The sequence below is a fragment of the Drosophila willistoni genome, unplaced genomic scaffold (genome assembly GCF_018902025.1).
Source record: "Drosophila willistoni isolate 14030-0811.24 unplaced genomic scaffold, UCI_dwil_1.1 Seg117.1, whole genome shotgun sequence".
Lineage (NCBI taxonomy): Eukaryota > Metazoa > Arthropoda > Insecta > Diptera > Drosophilidae > Drosophila > Drosophila willistoni.
In genome coordinates this window covers 75828-95451 of record NW_025814079.1, presented here as the reverse complement: position 1 = coordinate 95451, position 19624 = coordinate 75828, and the positions used below count along the sequence as shown (strand labels likewise).

General features: G+C 40.2%; 2 non-coding genes and 1 pseudogene across 2 annotated transcripts; all 3 read left to right on the top strand.

Moving 5' to 3' along the window:
- Positions 1-10924: 10924 nt before the first annotated feature.
- On the top strand, positions 10925-12924 carry LOC111519054. Its single transcript, XR_006954802.1, has one exon. It is a non-coding gene; the product is annotated as a small subunit ribosomal RNA (ribosomal RNA).
- Positions 12925-13494: 570 nt separating this feature from the next.
- Positions 13495-13674, top strand: LOC6637613 (annotated as a pseudogene).
- Positions 13675-13964: 290 nt separating this feature from the next.
- LOC124460807 lies at positions 13965-17774 on the top strand. The gene has a single exon (XR_006954803.1). It is a non-coding gene; the product is annotated as a large subunit ribosomal RNA (ribosomal RNA).
- Positions 17775-19624: the final 1850 nt, after the last annotated feature.

Here is a 19624-nt window from a genome sequence, read left to right as displayed (position 1 = left end):
GAAACACATGCGGTGCATTTTTTAATCCCATTGGCATCCTAAGAAATTCATACTGGCCTAATGGTATTACAAACGATGTAAATTTAACCGACTCCTTGTCCATGAACACATGAAAATATCCATTTTTTAAATCCAATTTTGTGAATACTTTCTTTTGTGCTAAACGATCTAATAGATCGTCTATTAATGGTAATGGATAGTTATCTTTAGCCATACTTTTGTTCAATTTTCTAAAGTCTATACATAGCCGCAAATCTCCTGTTTTCTTTTTGACCAAAACTATCGGCGATGCATATGCTGAATTACTGGGTTGTATAATCCCTTCTTGTAAATAATCATCTATTAATATCTATAATTTCTCTTTTTCCGTATATGATATCCTTCTAGGTGAACAACTAAAGGGTTTCGTATTTTCAAGAGTTATCTTCATTTCACATTTAAAATCTGGGTTCTCTGGTCTGTTCGCCCAATATAGCATTGTTGAGTTTGGCGCTTAGGTTCGATGTTTTAGCGGGCCCACAAGAAAACACTCCACTTTTCACGTGATACTTCATTTATTTCTTCCACGTGTATTTCTTATGCTAATGGGGTGTGTATGGTGTGTGTGCTGTATGCGAGTCGTTATTATGCGAGCCGCTATAAATTAATCGCCCTTACTCGCGGTTGTAACCAAACTGTTCTGTCCGCCGCTTAGTAACAAGCATAGAACCTAACATGTAAGCTTAAAGCGCAAGATGCACGTAGGCTGGCGCTTAAGAATAAGTATGAGAATGAAAGAGAATGAGTGATATGGGTTAACCCATTGGTGGCTGCGTCGGGTCTGCTGGGCAGTTAGCGAATTTCGGCGGCAATATTCCCCCCCAAGTAAAGCGTCTCTCTTCAGGGGGTTGCTTTGCTCCAAAACAGCCGACGTCTAATACAGCTACTTTAGCCACGGGCCGTTGAAGAGTCCCGTTAGCAGTTCTGATGATCACTCGACGCACCTGGTTGTCTTTGGCCAGGATTGTTTGCTCGACTATACCTTTTGGCCATCTATTTCGGGGCAGAGCCTCGTCCAATATTACAACGACGTCTCCAGCTGCTATTGGTGGTCTCTTCGTAAACCATTTTCCTCGCCTGGCTAAATCTGGAACGTATTCGCGTACCCATCGTCGCCAGAATTGATCGGCGAATTCTTGTACAGCTTGCCACATGGGCTGTACGGTATGTGTGGTTTCGAAGACTGGTTTATAGCCGCTTGCTGATCCTAGTAGTAGATGGTTAGGGGTGATAGCCTCGTTTTGCTGTCCAGAGAGACAAAAGTAAGCGGTCTGGAATTTAGGATGAATTCCACTTCCCAGAGTGCGCTTTGTAGGCCCTCACTGGTGAATTTTCTCGCTGGGCAGATTGCGTAGAGTACAGTCTTGACGGAACGAACAAGTCGCTCCCATGCTCCCCCCATATGAGGAGCGGCTGGTGGATTAAATTTCCATTTGATGTCATCGAACGCCGGTTGCACGGCGTTGAAGTTGATCGTCTGCGCTTTGTCACAGATAATCTTTTCAGCAGCTTTGAAGTTAGTGCCATTGTCGCTGTAAATTTCTCTCGGGGTCCCGCGCCGATTGATGAAGTTTCGGATGCACATTATGCACGATGCAGTGTCCAAAGAGCATGCCAGTTCTATATGCACTGCCCGTATGGTTAGGCAGGTGAAAATAACGCCCCATCTTTTTTCGCTTCGCCGTCCTACAGCAACCAAGAAGGGCCCGAAGTAGTCGATACCGACGTAAGTGAAGGGACGTTGGTAGGCAGCCAGCCTGGCGATGGGCAAGGGAGCCATTTGCGGTGGAACAGGCATGGCGCTCTCATTTTTACAGCGTTGGCAAGACTTCCGCATGCCTTTGTATAAGACTCGTAGACGTGGTATGTAAAACATGCCTCGAATCCTGTTAATACACGTCTCATGGGATGTGTGGTGCATTTTCTGATGATACCAGTTCACTATGAGCCGAGTAATGTGGTGCCCATATGGGAGCAGTATTTGGTTTTGGCCGTTTAGGTTTTCTGCTCGCCCTCGGGTACGTAGGAGCTGGTTTTCATCTAGAAAGATATTCAAACATATGAGTTTAGAATTTGTTTTTAAAGGTTTACCTCTCGTTAAGTTGCGAATTTCTGGGTTGAATTCAGATGACTGCGCATGCCGCAGTAGGAGTGTGCGTGCCTGCTGAATCATCTCGTAAGACACCTCTGTAGGTGGCGATGCCTTCTTTTGTTTCGCTTTCAGTTTCTCAATGTAGAGAATAAAGCTCGATATAGCCTGCGCCAGTCGGAAAAATATTCCGCGTTAAGTTTTAGCTCCATCGGCGAATTGTCGATGAAGAGTATGTTATGCCTGATTTCAGCATTGTTTGGTGGCCCCAAGTCATCGCATTTTGGCCACTCGTGTTGATCCTGCAGCAAATAGTCTGGACCGTGTAGCCAAGTTTTATATTTATTGGCGTTGTTTGTTTTAGTAGCAAGATCTGCAGGGTTAAGGTTGGTTGGAACCCAGATCCATTGGCTAACGTTTGTGAATTCCAGTATTTCGCCCACGCGGTGCATGACGAATTGCTGAAACTTTCGTGGATCCATACGGAGCCATTTGAGAACAGTCTTTGAGTCGGACCAATAACAACTCGAGTTAATTGACAAACTTGGATTGCGTTGGATTCGGTTACTCAGCTTTGCTCCGATAACTGCGGCCTGCAGTTCCATCCTTGGTATAGATAGTGGACTCAACGGTGCCACTTTCGCCTTGGAGGCCACGAAGCTGAGGTAGGTTCTTTCCCCCTGGCGTATCCGAAGGTAGCAGACTCCTGCGTATGCCAATTCGCTGGCGTCAACGAACGTGTGTAACTGGACATCATGGATTTGATCGCTGCTGTTGAAATAACATCTCGGGATGGTCAATCCGGCGATTGTTGTAAGGATCCGTTTCCATCGTATCCATTCGGGTAACAATGCGTCGGGCAAACCAGTATCCCAACCAATGCCGCTTCTCCAGACTTCTTGCAGTAGGATTTTCAGCTCTATTGTAAAGCATGAGATGAAGCCGAGTGGGTCGTACATTGACATAAGTACTTGCAAGAGCTCGCGTTTGGTTGGTGTTTTGTCACTGTCTAAAACGTTGCGCTTCAGCCTGGCGAACTTGCAGATGAATGTGAATACGTCGGAGTTCGGCATCCAATATAAGCCGAGTACCTTTTCTGTTGCGGTAATTTCGACAGCTTCGGGAAGTAGCGAATCGCTCTTTAGTATTCGTAGGACCTCCTTTGAGTTTGAAGACCAATGCGTATGTGGAAACCACCTGCTGCATGGATGTCTCCTGGTCCCGCTGTATATAAAATCATCCACGTAGTGGTAGTCCTTCATGGCTTGTGCTGCTTGAGGGTAATGTTGGCAGAATCGATCTGCATTTTTGTCACGAATAAAGTGTGCAATGCAGGGTGCGCAATTGATTCCGAAAGTAAGCGCTTCCATAACATAGACGTTAGGCTCTTGCCTCTCGGATTTGCTGTCGAACCACAGAAACCTTTGCGCATGGGTGTCTGCTGGTCTCACTCGGATCTGGTGGAACATCTCGGCGATATCGCCATAGATCGCCACTCGTCCCACTCGGAATGAGAGTAAGAGGTCAAACAGGGAGTTTAGGAGATCTGGACCACTCCAGATGTAGTCATTCAGGGCCTTGCCGCCGGATTGGGCGGTTGCGTCCCATACAAGCCGACCTTCTCTGGTTTATTTGATTTTTAGTTATGAAGGTTGGTAGATACCATGTCCGTCTGTTTGGTGCAGCTATTTCCTCCGGCGTCAGCATGCGAGCATAGCCCTTTTCGACGAGGTTTTCGATTTTCTTGGTGATTTGCTCCTTCAACTGTGGTTGTCGGGAAAATTGCTTTTGTAGGCATTTAAGCCGTTTTAGTGCGTTTGCGTAGCTATCAGGTAATAAAACTTCAGGGTCTTTCCACATTAGACCGACCTCGTACCTGCCGTTCTTCAAGGCGGTAGTAGATTCAAGTCTGGTTAGAGCTTGAGTTTCTTCTGGTGATGATAGCGGTTTTGCTGTGGTAGCGTCTAATGAGAACGCTTGTTTGATGATCTCATGCAGCTTGGCGTCTGCGTCTCGGCATCCACACATGTGAACGCTGACATTAGCTCTAGTGGCCCTTGATGGCGTGGAGATTTGTAGTGCCCATCCCAGTCGTGTCTTTGACGCTATTGGTTGGTGCCATGCCCCCTCTTTGATTTTAAGGGGTACGGCGAGGTTCCAGTTATTTGTGCCGATTAGGATGCTTGGGCGTGCGTTGGTGTATGATGCTATCGGTAGTCCCGCTAGGTGGGGGAATTCTTTGGCGAGAGCCCTTATGTCGATAGACTGTACAGGTAGATCCAGGGTATCTACACTGTGAACCTCTTCCAAGTAAAATTGATTGCCATTATGTGGATTGGTAACCGTAAGCGTGACACGTTCCGATGCATTTTCTTCACGTGTTGTATCGTTGGTCCATTTTAGGCACAGTGGATCTGGCACGCCTTTTAAGCCGAGTTGCTTAAAGACCTTGTTGTCGATGAGCGTTAGTGCCGATTCCTCATCTAGAAATGCAAAAGTGTTGGTGACTTTCGTTTGATTGATAATTTGTATTGGAATGACACGGAAATATGTTGAGCCAGACTCTCTGGATCGTTGGGTGTGCTTGCCCTCCGGCGTATGCACGTTGGTGACCATAGCTGGTCTGTTTGGGCTGCTGGATTTCGCAGCCTCTGGTATTGGCTGCATCTCTGGATCAATGGGTGATGTTTGCTTCGGCAGCCTCGTATGCCGCAAACCTTTTCACGTTGGCACTTTTGGTGATGACGGTTTAGGCATTGTTGGCAGAGCTTGTGATTTTTCAAAAAAGACATCTTTCGTTGATGTGGCGTGGCTTTGAACGATTGGCAGCTGTGTATTTTGTGCCCAGGTTCGTTGCATACGACGCACGTAATTTCCTTGACCTGCTCTTTAGGTGCCTCTGTGTGATGATTTAGGCTTCCGCTCTTCTTATGGTAAAGCGGCGATGTTACCTGGCTTGCTTCTTCAGCTATGTCGTAGATCCATTTGCTAAAAGACTCCATTGATGGTACCTTAGTGTATTTGGGAAACATTGCCCACTGCAGCTTCAATTGTGTGGGGAGTTTCTCTAGTAGCTCTTGTACGAGCATTGGGTTTTGCATGTAACCTGTGAGTCCACATGCTTCCATCGTTAAGTAGATGTTTCGTACACACAGTGCGTATTCGATAAGTGGTTCAAGCTTGTCTTTTATTGCGGGTAGTTGCAGCGTTTTTTCCAGTAAGTTGTGCAAAATATGCTCTGGCCGACCGAAACACATACGTAATGTTTGTATGATTTCAGGGACCATTGCTGGTAAAAGGAGTTTGGATTGAACTAACTCACGTGCTTTTCCCTTTAGGCTAGCTTGCAGCCGCATAAGATTTTCTGCATTCGTATACCCAGCGATTTCCGTACTTGTCTGAAAACTACTGTAGAATAGAGGCCAGTTCTGAGGATTGCCATCAAATGTTGGAAGCTCTTTCGGTATCGCTTGACGGGCTGCAAGTTGTGCCGCGCTTGGTATTGCTGTGTTTAGGTCTATGTCCATTCGCACTTTACTTTCTGGATAGTACGATGCAGCCCTGGTTTGAGTATTTGTGAAATTCCAGGGAGCCATCGGCGTAGCACTTAGGTGCGGTTGTTCGCGTGTCGTAGCACGCGTGTTGTTTGAGGTTAGGAACGGCAGCTGCGGTGCCTCGTGATCGTAATGCCACGTGTCACGCACAGCTGAGTGTGTGACCATCGCTTTTTGTTTGGCAGAAGTAAAAATAGGAACAGCCGTTTAGCTGTGTCCGGGAATATTTTTGGCGGGCATAGTCCAAAGTCCCGATCCGGTTCTGGTAGCGGCGCCGTTGGTTTTGCTGGTGACGAAGTAGCCTGAGGTTCGCCTGCTCGTGTGGTATTTCCGAGGTTCTGCAGGGCGTTGCTCAATATGGTTGTGATGACTTCCGATGACACGTTGCCGCAGTCGCAGTTCCAGCTGTTCTCAGATTTCTCGTCTATTACTCCAACGCAGTCGAAATGATACCAGGAACAGCATCGATTGCATTGCACCATGCGGTCATTGTCTTCCTGCATGCATTTCTTGCAATGATATATTCCACTTGATAAGTCTTTTGTTGCCATGGTTTACCAATGAGTTTATACTTTTAAGCGATGTTGATTAGTTATGTGACCTATGTAGGTCGTAAACGGTTGACCGTTGAGGTTATGTATCACAATTTAGTGATTGGTTATGCAATCATCGAGGTTAACCTCTATATGATTGGCGTATAGAACCGTGGGTTGACCCGTCGAGTTGAGTTAAATAATTAACTTTTCCGGTTCATTTAGTGGTTTACCACTGTAAGATTAATTTATGGAATTAATCTGTAGAATTAATTTTTAGAATTAATTCATTGCCTTTATGGCGTAATTTATAGAATTAATTTATAGAATTAATTCCTGGCATAATTTATAGAATTAATTTATAGAATTAATTCCTGCCATTAATTTATAGAATTGTTGAGTTTGGCGCTAAGGTTCGATGTTTTAGCGGGCCCACAAGAAAACACTCCACTTTTCACGTGATACTTCATTTATTTCTTCCACGTGTATTTCTTATGCTAATGGGGTGTGTATGGTGTGTGTGCCGTATGCGAGTCGTTATTATGCGAGCCGCTATAAATTAATCGCCCTTACTCGCGGTTGTAACCAAACTGTTCTGTCCGCCGCTTAGTAACAAGCATAGAACCTAACATGTAAGCTTAAAGCGCAAGATGCAACGGTTAATTTCCCAGCACGTAGGCTGGCGCTTAAGAATAAGTATAAGAATGAAAGAGAATGAGTGATATGGGTTAACCCATTGGTGGCTGCGTCGGGTCGCTGGGCAGTTAACGAATTTCGGCGGCAACAAGCACTCTTCTAACAGTTTGACAAACTTACATCGAGTTCTAAAATCAACACTTTCACCGATGTTGTATACAAGTTCTTCTTTTGCATTGTCTAATAAATTGATTTCTAACATTTCTTTCTCAAAATTTTTACCAACACATTTCTAATATTAATTTCTACATCTTTCATTTTGTCTCCTTTATCTACATTACTAACAATTTTTCTCTCATCTTTACTAACAACTTGACTTTCTTTTCCGTTTTCCGATTTTCTAACAAATTTTGACTTTCTATTCCGTTATCATTTTTCAGCATTTTATCTGAATAATTTTCCTGATTTTCCAACAAATTTCGTTCGCTTTTTTCCAACGTAATCATTTTCAACGCATCTGGACTAATTTCTAAATTACATTTTTTCATAAAGTCTCTACCCAATACTAAGTCGCTACTTATAGATTCTACAGGCACAACCATTACATCAAAACACATTTTCAAACAGTTTTTCGAAACATAACATTGTATTTTTCCAAAAATTTGTAATGGACTTTGATTTAGCCCGCAAAAGTTTTCAAAATTATCATTTAGCTGCACATCCTTAGGCACTTTTGATGTTTTTATAAACGAAAAGGCACTGCCCGAATCTATGAGGCACTCTGTAAATATTGGTTTATGAATATAGTCTCTTAAAAATAATTTAATATATCTTACATAATTGTTTACTTCGTTCTTTGGCTTCTTCCTTTGCGGGCACTGCGCTATGAGGTGCTCCTTGGCACCACACCCATAACAAGATCCACGAACACGTAAAGGTTTTAGGCAATCCTTCGCCCAATGATTTCTTGAATTACAATTTTGGCCTCTCGACGAACTTCTTACTTGGCAGCCGAACCTCCGCAAATGCTTTTAACAACTGGTTTGGCTTGTCAAAACATTGTACACGCGCTTGTATACGCATGCTCTCCAATGGAATTCCCTATATGATGAAATCTAGTAGCTCGTCGTCCTCAATATTGACGTGTTGAGCTAGCTTCACCTTATTCTCAAAGTATTCTGAAAATCGCTCGGTCTCTCTCCAGACCCGGGCCTCAAAAGCACGCCGCAACTCTGCTTTCGATTTCCTGGAACCAAACGCCATCACCAACTCGTCCAACAACTTGTCCACTGGCTCCAATATACGTTTTGGGTGTGCATGTAGCCATTGTAGTGCATTGGTCTTAAGTTTTCCAACGCAAAGCAAATGACGTTGATTCTCGCTGAGTTCACACAATGCAGACACATTATTTAATTGTACAATCCAATTTTGTACGTCTGGTCCGCCATTATATTCCAGCTGCATTTCCTTAGCCATCTGGTTGACAGCATAAGTCCAATTATTTATTTTCTGCTCAGCTACTCTGGTCACATTGTTCTGCTGGTCCATTGCTGTTGCCATCTCTGTTACACGCTCGCGCTCCGAACTCTCTTCGTCGTTTTCATCGTCTGCTTTTGACGTATGTTCGTCGCCACTCTCATTTTCGTCGCGCCTATTGCAGTCTCGCTTTTGCATGGCGCCGACGCGTATATCGCTGTCTCGCTCTTGCATGGCGTCGCCGCTTGCGACTGCGGTATGCAAACTTTCTAGAAGTTTCTTGGCTTCTTTTATTTCGTTGCGTAGTCCCTCTAACATAACTGTACTTTCGGTTATTTCGTCATGTTGTTGCTGTAGGATTTGAGACTCCAATTGCCTCATTTGGTGTTCTTCTTGTGATGACTTTGTACCAACACCGCTTGTACCTGGAATGGCATCGGGATCTGATGTTCGTGCTAATGGAAGACCTCCACGTACATTCTCCGGAATTTCCAGTAGTCTGCCTATTAGCTCCGTCTTGGAACCCTTGGTGTCCATTCCCAAAGCCACCAACCAATTTTTTAGGCTTGCCGTAGGAATTTTTTTTTAAATCTTCCGACATTTTATGGATTTTTGAACCACTTCTGATATAATGGTAGTACAAACAATAGAGGTTTGTCACTTATTAATTGTTCGTTGCTTTATTTATTTGATCTGATCGCTTTGGATTATGCTTACGAACTGCCTCTCTGCTCGCAGACAGAGTAGTTAGAGAGTTAGATATTCAAAAAATAAAGAGAGCATCTTGGCTTGCAAGGCAGAGCGAGAGACGCTTTATGAAATCAGAGAGTGAGGAATCAATATCAATAGTTATAACGGTGCTTAAACAGTGGTTGCAATACCTTTGGACACTGGGCCTACTAATAATGTTATATGTATATAACCTTGTTATATGTATATAACTTAAAAGAACGAAAACGGCGGTTCCAACTGTGATCGTCATAATGTAGCCAAATGAATCGTCATTTATTTAGTGACGCAATATATATATTTAAAGAGATTCCTACTGTACCTATTAAAAGGTCAAAAGAAAAAAAATGTTATATGTATATAACTTTAATAAATGAAAACGGCGGTGCCAACTGTCATCTTCATAATGTTGCCAAATGAATTGTCATTTATTCAGAGACACAATAAATATATTTAAAGAAATTCCTACTGTCCATATTGAAAGGTGGAAAAATAATGTTATGATATAACTTAAAAGAACGAAAACGGCGGTTCGTCATTTATTTAGTGACGCAATATATATTTTTTAAGAGATTCCTACTGTACCTATTAAAAGGCCAAAAGAAAAAAAAAGTTATATGTATATAACTTTAATAAATGAAAACGGCGGTGCCAACTGTCATCTTCATAATTTATATGAACAAAAAAAAAAATTTACTCAACATTTAAAATTTTTCATATCATATGAAAATATATCATAACGTATGGGATTTATTTAATATCGCCCATATATATGAAAAAAAAAAAAATTTACTCAACATTCAAAATTTCTCATATCATATGAAAATATATCATAACGTATGGGATTTATTTAATATCGCCCATATATATGAAAAAAAAAAAATTTACTCAACATTTAAAATTTTTCATATCATATGAAAATATATATCATAACGTATGCGATTTATTTAATTTCGCCCATTTATATGAAAAAAAAAAAAAAATTTACTCAACATTTAAAATTTTTCATATCATATGAAAATATATATCATAACGTATGGGATTTATTTAATTTCGCCCATTTATATGATCGATTTCGAGAGTATGTGGCACAAAACCTACTCATGATGAAGGGGTTGTTCAGTCATGTTGAAGGTTGCTCTACTTCAACGTTAATATGTCAAATGCAAAAGATAATGAAAAAGCCTATCAAGGTATTCTAAGGTGTATGATGAAACGATCTTAGGATCGTTCTCTCTGCTGAAGTTGATTCACTGGTTATATTTGGATTTATCGTTAATACTTGAGTAAAGATTATGGGCATTAAATTAGTTCTTAGTTTAATTGTTCATAATCTTTAACCTTTTATATAAGAAGAGTAAATAAGTATGCATCATAAATCTTGTTATGTTTGCAACTTAAATAATATGTCACTTATATAGAGCAAAAATTTTTCCATTATTAAAATCAAATTATTATTGAATTAATTTCTTATAATTATAATTATGATGGTTTTACTTGATATATAATATTACGCATTAAATGTCAAATTCAAGTTAAATTTTAAATTTAATATCAAAATACAAATGTTTATTTTCTTTTGAAATGAGCAAAATTAAAGCAAATGTGATTATATATTTTGTAAGTGTAAAAATAAAGATATTTTTGAACAAATTTATTAAATATATTCAATTAATGAAAAACGAAAATGAACGCTATTAAATTATGGCCGTATTCGTAGAATGTTACCACAAATAATATATGTATTTTAATTTATTTTATTCAAAAATATATCATATTGTGAAGTATCATTAAATATTTAAAAATATGTGTTTGTTAAAAATCATAAAACTTATCGTTATTTAACAACACATTTAATAAATAACATTATTCTGGTTGATCCTGCTAGTAGTTATATGATTGCCATGCATGTCTAAGCCATGCATGTCTAAGTACACACGATTTAAAGGGGAAACCGCAAAAGGCTCATTATATCAGTTATGGTTCCTTAGATCGTTAACAGTTATAACTGTGGATAACTGTGGTAATTCTAGAGCTAATACATGCAATTAAAACACGGACCTTCTGGGACGTGTGCTTTTATTAGACTAAAACCAAGCGATCAATTGATCGTTATATTGGTTGAACTCTAGATAACATGCAGATCGTATGGTCTTGTACCGACGACAGATCTTTCAAATGTCTGCTTTATCAACTTTTGATGGTAGTATCTAGGACTACCATGGTTGCAACGGGTAACGGGGAATCAGGGTTCGATTCCGGAGAGGGAGCCTGAGAAACGGCTACCACATCTAAGGAAGGCAGCAGGCGCGTAAATTACCCACTCCCAGCTCGGGGAGGTAGTGACGAAAAATAACAATACAGGACTCATATCCGAGGCCCTGTAATTGGAATGAGTACACTTTAAATCCTTTAACAAGGACCAATTGGAGGGCAAGTCTGGTGCCAGCAGCCGCGGTAATTCCAGCTCCAATAGCGTATATTAAAGTTGTTGCGGTTAAAACGTTCGTAGTTGAACTTGTGCTTCATACGGGTAGTACAACATACATTTGCAGTTAGTACTATACCTTTATGTATGTAAGCGTATTATCGGTGGAGTTCTTATATGTAATTAAGTACTTGTACTTTTTTATATATTCCTCCTATTTAAAAACCTACATTAGTGCTCTTAATCGAGTGTTTTTGTGGGCCGGTACAATTACTTTGAACAAATTAGAGTGCTTAAAGCAGGCTTCAAATGCCTGAATATTCTGTGCATGGGATAATGAAATAAGACCTCTGTTCTGCTTTCATTGGTTTTCAGATCAAGAGGTAATGATTAATAGAAGCAGTTTGGGGGCATTAGTATTACGACGCGAGAGGTGAAATTCTTGGACCGTCGTAAGACTAACTTAAGCGAAAGCATTTGCCAAAGATGTTTTCATTAATCAAGAACGAAAGTTAGAGGTTCGAAGGCGATCAGATACCGCCCTAGTTCTAACCATAAACGATGCCAGCTATCAATTGGGTGTAGCTACTTTTATGGCTCTCTCAGTCGCTTCCCGGGAAACCAAAGCTTTTGGGCTCCGGGGGAAGTATGGTTGCAAAGCTGAAACTTAAAGGAATTGACGGAAGGGCACCACCAGGAGTGGAGCCTGCGGCTTAATTTGACTCAACACGGGAAAACTTACCAGGTCCGAACATAAGTGTGTAAGACAGATTGATAGCTCTTTCTCGAATCTATGGGTGGTGGTGCATGGCCGTTCTTAGTTCGTGGAGTGATTTGTCTGGTTAATTCCGATAACGAACGAGACTCAAATATATTAAATAGATATCTTCAGGATTTTGGTGTTGAAACTTATATTGCCTTCATTCATGGTAGCAGTAAAATATTTATTGTGTTTGAATGTGTTTATATAAGTGGAGCCGTACCTGTTGGTTTGTCTCATTATAAGGACACTAGCTTCTTAAATGGACAAATTGCGTCTAGCAATAATGAGATTGAGCAATAACAGGTCTGTGATGCCCTTAGATATCCTGGGCTGCACGCGCGCTACAATGAAAGTATCAACGTGTATTTCCTAGAACGAGAGGTCCGGGTAAACCGCTGAACCACTTTCATGCTTGGGATTGTGAACTGAAACTGTTCACATGAACTTGGAATTCCTAGTAAGTGTGAGTCATTAACTCGCATTGATTACGTCCCTGCCCTTTGTGCACACCGCCCGTCGCTACTACCGATTGAATTATTTAGTGAGGTCTCCGGACGTGATCACTGTGACGCCTTGCGTGTTACGGTTGTTTCGCAAAAGTTGACCGAACTTGATTATTTAGAGGAAGTAAAAGTCGTAACAAGGTTTCCGTAGGTGAACCTGCGGAAGGATCAATATTGTATTTTCCAACCGTTATTAAAATAAATAAATACCAAATTAATATAAAGATATATAAAATGAAAATGAAATTGAAGATGAGAGCATAAAATGAAAATGAAATTGATTATTATTATTATTAAATCTGATCAGTGGAAGTCGATTTAATACAATATTTGATTTGAAAAATTAAATTAAATTAAATTAAATTAAATTTAAATAAAGTAAAATAATAAAGTTCCGATCGGAGATTGAAAATTATGTTTGTATATCTTTATTTATCTGCGTGTATATGTACCATAATATACAGGCGTTGCGTAATGTATTGGCCATTGTTGGTTTGGGCATACATTGGTTAAATCAACATCCCAAATGTACAATGTTGTACCTGCATTTAAGGTTAACGTTTTACATAAATTGATAGTCAAGTCCAGTATTCAATCACTTATGTTAACTAAGACATTTCGCAGCATTCGTTTGGGTTAAGATTTTATTGAAGGAATTGATATATGCCAGTAAAATGGTGTATTTTTAATTTCTTTCAATAAAAATATTATTGACGTAATGAAATAAACAAACAATTTAATAATCACTCTAAGCGGTGGATCACTCGGCTCATGGGTCAATGAAGAACGCAGCAAACTGTGCGTCATCGTGTGAACTGCAGGACACATGAACATCGACATTTTGAACGCATATCGCAGTCCATGCAGTCATGGTACTTTAATTAATTTTAGAGTGCTGCTTGGACTACATATGGTTGAGGGTTGTAAGACTATGCTAAATAAGTTGTTTTAATATTTTACGAAATATTAAACCATATGGTATATTATTGGATATATATGTATATTCATAATATTAATAATAATTGAAACACATTGGCTCACATATGTATGAGAAAAACGAAGATGTATAATTTTCTTTAAAAATATTAAATTTTAATCTAGAATTGCCTCTTATTAATGATATGAAATGAAAAAATAATTGTGTCATAATATTATTCTTCACTTAAAGTATACAATGGTTTTAATATATTAAATAATATATTTGTGTGTATATACAACCTCAACTCATATGGGACTACCCCCTGAATTTAAGCATATTACTTAGGGGAGGAAAAGAAACTAACAAGGATTTTCTTAGTCGCGGCGAGCGAAAAGAAAATAGTTCAGCACTAAGTCACTTTGTCTTTATGGCAAATGTGAGATGCAGTGTATGGAGCATCAATATTCTAGTATGAGAAATTAATGATTTAAGTCCTTCTTAAATGAGGCCATTTACCCATAGAGGGTGCCAGGCCCGTATAACGTTAATGATTACTAGATGGTGTTTCCAAAGAGTCGTGTTGCTTGATAGTGCAGCACTAAGTGGGTGGTAAACTCCATCTAAAACTAAATATAACCATGAGACCGATAGTAGACAAGTACCGTGAGGGAAAGTTGAAAAGAACTCTGAATAGAGAGTTAAATAGTACGTGAAACTGCTTAGAGGTTAAGCCCGATGAACCTGAATATCCATTATGGAAAATTCATCATTAGAGTTTTAATATTTTAATAATATTATAATAATAGTGTGCATTTTTTCCATATAAGGACATTGTAATCTATTAACATAAACCAAATTTAGCATTAAATATGACTTATAGTTTATTTAAATTATTTTGCTTGCATTTTAACATAGAATAAATGTCATTAATTTGATAAAGTGTTGATAGATTTATATGAATACAGTGCGTTAATTTTTCGGAATTATATAATAGCATGATTATCATTGATTTTCTGTGTTTATTATATGCACTTGTATGATTAACAATGCGAAAGATTCAGGATACCTTCGGGACCCGTCTTGAAACACGGACCAAGGAGTCTAACATATGTGCAAGTTATTGGGATATAAACCTAATAGCATAATTAACTTGACTAATAATGGGATTCGTTTTTTAACTATTTATAGATAATTAACACAATCCCGGGGCGTTCTATATAGTTATGTATAATGATATTTATATTATTTATACCTCTAACTGGAACGTACCTTGAGCATATATGCTGTGACCCGAAAGATGGTGAACTATACTTGATCAGGTTGAAGTCAGGGGAAACCCTGATGGAAGACCGAAACAGTTCTGACGTGAAAATCGATTGTCAGAATTGAGTATAGGGGCGAAAGACCAATCGAACCATCTAGTAGCTGGTTCCTTTCGAAGTTTCCCTCAGGATAGCTGGTGCATTTAAATGTTATATAAAATAATCTTATCTGGTAAAGCGAATGATTAGAGGCCTTAGGGTCGAAACGATCTTAACTTATTCTCAAACTTTAAATGGGTAAGAACCTTAACTTTCTTGATATGAAGTTTAAGGTTATGATATATTGTGCCCAGTGGGCCACTTTTGGTAAGCAGAACTGGCGCTGTGGGATGAACCAAACGTAATGTTACGGTGCCCAAATTAACAACTCATACAGAAACCATGAAAGGCGTTGGTTGCTTAAAACAGCAGGACGGTGATCATGGAAGTCGAAATCCGCTAAGGAGTGTGTAACAACTCACCTGCCGCAGCAACTAGCCCTTAAAATGGATGACGCTTAAGTTGTATACCTATACATTACCGCTAAAGTAGATGATTTATATTATTTATAATATAAATTTTGAAACTTTAGTGGTTTAGGAAGGTACAATGGTGTGCTTAGAAGTGTTTGGCGTAAGCCTGCATGGAGCCGCCATTGGTACAGATCTTGGTGGTAGTAGCAAATAATCGAATGAGACCTTGGAGGACTGAAGTGGAGAAGGGTTTCCTGTGAACAGTGGTTGATCACGAGTTAGTCGGTCCTAAGTTCAAGGCGAAAGCCGAAAATTTTCAAGTTTTAAAAATGTCAAATGAAATAATAAATAATAAAACACTTGAATAATTTTGAACGAAAGGGAATACGGTTCCAATTCCGTAACCTGTTGAGTATCCGTTTGTTATTAAATATGGGCCTCGTGCTCATCCTGGCAACAGGAACGACCATAAAGAAGCCGTCGAGAGGTATCGGAAGGACAGGGTCCTGGTGAACGCAGAAGGTCAACGCAGAAATGCTATACTTCGTAAGTCCGGATCCAGGTCAAGTCGACTCGAAACCTCCTCGTGGTGTCCTCTGGATGCTATCTAGGCCATTGTCTAGTTAGTAACAGATTCGAGCGGCGGTATTCTGAAGGTCTAATCCTGACGAATATTAGATAACGTTGGAATATGGTCTAGGATTACGTCCGCCTACTGAAAATTTGAGTACACTTTTAAGTTGGAGCAAAATCCAACATAAATGAAATATGATTTGCCACATTCTAATCTTGGGGTTACAAACAAATTAACCAAAGGCGCTTGCTGCCTCAGCTTGACATCTAAAAGAAGGCACAAACATCGCATGGCTAAAAGAGGAGGTTTTAGTACGTAGGCGCTGTGGAACTTTATAGTTCTGATGATGCAGTGAATCGTGCATGCGGCAATTCACCCGTAGTAAGGTGACCGTATCTTTCGAAGATTTCCTCCCTCTGCGATCAAAAAAAAAAAAAAAAAAAAATAGCCAAATGCCTCGTCATCTAATTAGTGACGCGCATGAATGGATTAACGAGATTCCTACTGTCCCTATCTACTATCTAGCGAAACCACAGCCAAGGGAACGGGCTTGGAATAATTAGCGGGGAAAGAAGACCCTTTTGAGCTTGACTCTAATCTGGCAGTGTAAGGAGACATAAGAGGTGTAGAATAAGTGGGAGATATTATTCCTTGTGTTTGATATCGCCAATGAAATACCACTACTCTTATTGTTTCCTTACTTACTTGATTAAATGGAACGTGTATCATTTCCTAGCCATTATACGGATATATTTATTATATCTTATGGTATTGGGTTTTGATGCAAGCTTCTTGATCAAAGTATCACGAGTTTGTTATATAATCGCAAACAAATTCTTTAATGAGAGAGTGCATTTATGTATTTTTAATTTGAAATATTTGGTATAACTCCAATTACTCAGGTATGATCCAATTCAAGGACATTGCCAGGTAGGGAGTTTGACTGGGGCGGTACATCTCTCAAATAATAACAAAGGTGTCCCAAGGCCAGCTCAGTGCGGACAGAAACCACACATAGAGCAAAAGGGCAAATGCTGACTTGATCTCGGTGTTCAGTACACACAGGGACAGCAAAAGCTCGGCCTATCGATCCTTTTGGTTTAAAGAGTTTTTAACAAGAGGTGTCAGAAAAGTTACCATAGGGATAACTGGCTTGTGGCGGCCAAGCGTTCATAGCGACGTCGCTTTTTGATCCTTCGATGTCGGCTCTTCCTATCATTGTGAAGCAAAATTCACCAAGCGTTGGATTGTTCACCCATGCAAGGGAACGTGAGCTGGGTTTAGACCGTCGTGAAACAGGTTAGTTTTACCCTACTAATGACAAAACGTTGTTGCGACAGCATTCCTGCGTAGTACGAGAGGAACCGCAGGTACGGACCAATGGCACGATACTTGTTCGAGCGAACAGTGGTATGACGCTACGTCCGTTGGATTATGCCTGAACGCCTCTAAGGTCGTATCCGTGCTGGACTGCAATGATAAATAAGGGGCAATTTGCATTGTATGGCTTCTAAACCATTAAAAGTTTATTTTATAAACGACAATGGATGTGATGCCAATGTTATTTGTAACATAGTAAATTGGGAGGATCTTCGATCACCTGATGCCGCGCTAGTTACTTATTAAAACATTATTTAATACAATGACAAAGCCTAGAATCAATTGTAAACGACTTTTGTAACAGGCAAGGTGTTGTAAGTGGTTGAGCAGCTGCCATACTGCGACCCACTGAAGCTTATCCTTTGCTGATGATTCGATTTCTTTTAAATTGCTGATGTACTATTATTAAATGGGAGAGTATTTCATATAATAATAAGTCCATTTCTATCCTCTTTTTTTTTTTAGGTAGCCAAATGTATCGTCATTTCTTTAGTGACGCAATGAATGTACTTTAAGAGATTCCTACTCTTCATGTTTAAATGGGTGAAAAAAAAGTTATATATATGTATATATAATGTGAGGAATATTATAAATCATAATAATATCCCACACAACAAACCGGCAGCAAAACAATCCAACGGTGTAAATAACGCACCAGATACAAGATACAGCCGAGACACAAACCAGATGTACGATATTCGACCAATCGCGTCACCGGTCGATCGAACCAGTGCAACGAAAATAGGTTACGATCAAACGCAATGGATCGAACCGCACGCAACCGCAAGCGATTTCGTACAAGCGGGAAGATGCGTGGGAAGCATAAAGCGATAAGTCGGCCACTTCATATACGAGGTACGATACACGATACGGTTACGATCAAACACGATCGATCGAACCGCACGCAACCGCGAGCAATTTCGTACAAGCGGGAAGATGCGTGGGAGGCATAATAGGCAAAATCGGCCATGTAAGAGCAAACAAGTGCAATCAAAAAAAGGGCATTGGCCCAGTGGGACAGTTTAAGAGCACAGAGAGGCCACAATAGAGATGCATGCATTAACATACAATGCATGTATGAATACGCTGAATAAGCATACACCCACAATACACGTATACTATGCGTGTATGACGTAGAGAGGGAGTACCGGTGGCCAATGGGTGCTCTCTGCCTACGTCACGCATAAGAGAACAAAAGCAGTGAGAGCGTGAACTGCCGAAATTAGGCGAACAAAGTGAGGGCTAAGCAAGCCCACGAGACGGGTGCGGGGAATGCATCGTGCCGACACAAAGCCAAGCGAGGGCCAAGCAAGCCCGTGAGACGGGTGCGGGGCATGCATGCATTATATGAAACGATAATGGTTTGTGGATTGGATAGGGGAATATGCGAACCGAAGGGGGAGGGATTGAGCAATGGGGAAGCCCGCTATCTAATAGATACGATATGCGTATGAAAGTGCATTGCATGGGAAATTAAACGATGTTGTATATTAAATTAATCAAGCTAATTATTATTAAATTATAGACTAAGTTTAATGAATATATATATATGTATGCATAATATTAATATGGAAATAATATGAGCAAAGTATGGGTATGACAAGCGGATTGAGGGGAGCGACGGGCGACGGCAGCGCCGCCAGAAAAGAGAAAGCAGCGAAAAGTAAACGGGATACGTGTGGCGGCCAATGGGAAGGCGACGCCAGCATGAGAAAGTGATGCAAGTCAGTATGTACAACCGAGAAAGACAAGGACAAAATATAAACGGGCGCGCAGCCACAGAGAAAGTGGACAAATGCGCCAAGGATTTACGGGACTTTCACCACGCATAGCAACAAGTGGATGCGTGGGTGAAAGCAGAGGGCCGATGGAAATGTACTACACCAATATATTCCTGAGGCCGTGGGAGCTGCCTATATAAAGGCAACGCCCATCAATCAAAAATCATCAAGTCTACAAGTCGTGATCTACCAAGGGAGTTTTTAAGGCCTTACGAGTAACCTTAAAAGCTCAGACGAGTGAAACAAAACAAGTGAAAGTATCAAGAAAAGTCAGAATAATTTGAGACGGCCTTACGAGTAACCTCTCAAATTATCCCGTAACCAGCAAGTCCTTGGAATAGGACTAAAATACGTGCCTAGGCAAGAATCAAGAAAGGTCAAACTGCTCCAGGAAGATTCCAGCATATTGGAAGGTACAAGGATATATCCTGTTACCGAAATCAATC